Consider the following 2,974-nt stretch of genomic DNA (forward strand, 5'->3'; position numbering starts at 1 on the left):
GTGATATTTCTTTGAGGAAATTTTAAAATTATAGATATAATATTCTCTCTATGGCATCAATAATTGATACGAAAATGGGAAATGTACAATAAAGTCATAGAGTTTAATGACCTAAGATGACTCTCTTTCTGCATGGCTCAGTGAGAATCATACTAAAGTAAAATATGTATTTAGCTTTTCATATTTGTACTTTTATTCTATTTTCCTTAGGATTTTGTAAATATGTATATGTTGTATATGTGTTTGTGTATTTCCCTTTTATATGACTCCATGATTAGAATATATTCAATGTTGTATATCTGTTTGTGTATTTCTTTTTTAAATGACTCCATGATTAGAATATATTCAATTTCCAATGGATTTTACTGAGAATTGGAACAAATAGTTATTTGCTTACCTGAGAACAAATAATAATATTTTAAACTATTTTAAATATTATTTAAAATAATATTTTAAACTAAGCCACATTCCTTTTTGTGTTGTATGCTTTAGGGAAACTCTTATTTAAACAGTGAAGTTGATGAATCAAGACATTGGAATTGGAGCACCCTAAAATGAGGTAACTATTATTAACCATATAAAGGGAAATAAGTGAAGTAATCTGAGACTCAAAGAGAGTACCCTGGCTTCCAAATAGGGAAAACTGGTTTCCTGAACAATGAGTATAATTTGAGACATGTATAGGGACAGGAAAACATGTATCTGGGGAAAAAATATAAGTGGGAACTTGAATGTTTTTACACTTGTATGGCTTGAGATCATTATAATTTCTCAATTAGCCTGATCATGAGGCAAAACCACCAACTTCCTTTCTATCAAGGAACTAGACCTACCTTTACAATATTAAAGATATTGAACTTCCTTTAATTTATATGTGTTTGGGTTTTTGTAGACTCAGAAAACAAGACTAAGCGTTATGTATAACATTTTTGTTCAAATCTAAATTGTGAGAGTACATTTTTTAATTCACTTGGCCAATTAAACAGGTGTTTCTTACTGTTTTGAAAGTGTCCCTGAAAGTAAGCTTTAAAAATATTAAAGAATTTTGTAAGTAGATGGGAAATAAAAGCCCATTTAACTCAGCCCATTTAGAGATCTGAGAAGTTGGAAACCAACTCAAAATTAACAGAGCATTCAAGACGAGCCAGAGCAATAGAGCAGAGGGAGGTCTCTTGTCTTGCACATGCTCAACTCAGGTTCCAGCCCTAAGCATCTCATATGATCCCCTGGGGACACCAAGAGTGTTTCCTCAGTGCAGAGCTGTTGTTTTAACATAAATTAAAGAGTCCTAAAGTTGGTGTGGGGATGGTGAGGCCTTTCTCAGCTAGGCCCAACTCCCACAGCCTCTATGGTTTGGCAGGTCTGAAGGTTGCAGGATGAGGGTGGAGAGTTTCACAAAGCAGTCAGATGAAGTTCCAGGAGTCAGATAGCTTCATTTCATGGTCCCAACCTAACATATACATTTCCTCACATGGCTTCTATACTAAGCCTTTTCCTAGCAGCTACTTCTCTACTCTGGCGCTCTCGGCCACTGCTTTTTCCAGGCTTCCTTGCTTACTAACTCCCCTTACTGATGCTACTGCTGATGCTTCTTTGCTGATGCTTCTTTGCCGATGCTGAATCTGATGCTGAATCTAACTCTCCTTCTTATTTTTGTTCTCCCCACAGTCAGCCTCCTTTGCCCACCCATTCTAGGTGTGGGCATTCTGATCATTCAGGTGGGATAAATAAGAAGTTGGGGGAGGAGATAAACACTGAGTTTCGCTGAGTGTAGCTCAAAAAAAAAAAAAGCATTAAAGGTGAAGAGAGATGATAATACTCCTATCTTCAAGTTGCTTCCTCCTTATCTTGCTTAATATGCTTTTGCTGGAAAGTGGTGAGAATCACACATCACACTTGCTGGTGCTCATGGCACCACTCTCCTGGTATTTCTCAGAGAAACAACTTGTGTCAGGGACCAAACTGGGGCCCCTGATTGCCAAAATGGAGCTCACATTCTTGAGAGTTGTGCTATATTGACCTCTACCATTGCTTTATGTTTTTTAAAGTAAAAACTTTACTTGAAAGTTATTTATGTTGGGACCGGAGCCATAGCATGGAGGTAGGGCGTTTGCCTTTCATGCACAAGAACGGGGGTTCGAATCTCGGCATCCCATATGGTCCCCTAAGCCTGCCAGGAGCGATTTCTGAGCGTAGAGCCAGGAGTAAACCCTGAACGCTGCCAGGTGTGACCCAAAAACAAAACAAAAATTATATATGTTGTGCTCGCTTCGGCAGCACATATACTAAAATTGGAACGATACAGAGATCAGGATGGCCCCTGTGCAAGGAAGGATGACACACAAATTCATGAAGCGTTTCATATTTTTTTTTTTTTTTTGGTTTTTGGGTCACACCTGGCAGTGCTCAGGGGTTATTCCTGGCTCCAGGCTCAGAAATTGCTCCTGGCAGGCACAGGGGACCATATGGGGCGCCGGGATTCGAACCGATGACCTCCTGCATGAAAGGCAAACGCCTTACCTCCATGCTATCTCTCCGGCCCCAGCGTTCCATATTTTAAATAAAAAGTTTCTTGTGTTTAAAAGTGATTCACCTTTAAGCCACTAACCTTAGAAAATACTACAGGAGGGCCTGGTGAGATAGCACAGCGGCGTTTGCCTTGCAAGCAGCCAATCCAGGACCAAAGGTGGTTGGTTCGAATCCCAGTGTCCCATATGGTCCCCCGTGCCTGCCAGGAGCTATTTCTGAGCAGACAGCCAGGAGTAACCCCCGAGCACCGCCGGGTGTGGCCCAAAAACAAACAAAAAAAGAAAATACTACAGGAGAACTTACAAGTATTTTCTGTTCAAGTAATAAAAAGTAATTGAGAAAAGTTTTAATTTATTTACAGCATTGTTCAAATTGGCATACAAATAGCACATAAATGCCAGTAACACTTATCCAAGGACCTGTTTGGCCCCTTAAATATAACTTT

The 2,974-nt window shown here is 39.3% G+C and overlaps 1 non-coding gene across 1 annotated transcript; it reads left to right on the forward strand.

Moving 5' to 3' along the window:
- Positions 1–2,261: 2,261 nt before the first annotated feature.
- Positions 2,262–2,369, forward strand: LOC126017116 (U6 spliceosomal RNA). The gene has a single exon (XR_007498787.1). It is a non-coding gene; the product is annotated as a U6 spliceosomal RNA (small nuclear RNA).
- The last annotated feature ends 605 nt before the right edge of the window (positions 2,370–2,974 follow it).

Source organism: Suncus etruscus, chromosome 8, assembly GCF_024139225.1.
Source record: "Suncus etruscus isolate mSunEtr1 chromosome 8, mSunEtr1.pri.cur, whole genome shotgun sequence".
Lineage (NCBI taxonomy): Eukaryota > Metazoa > Chordata > Mammalia > Eulipotyphla > Soricidae > Suncus > Suncus etruscus.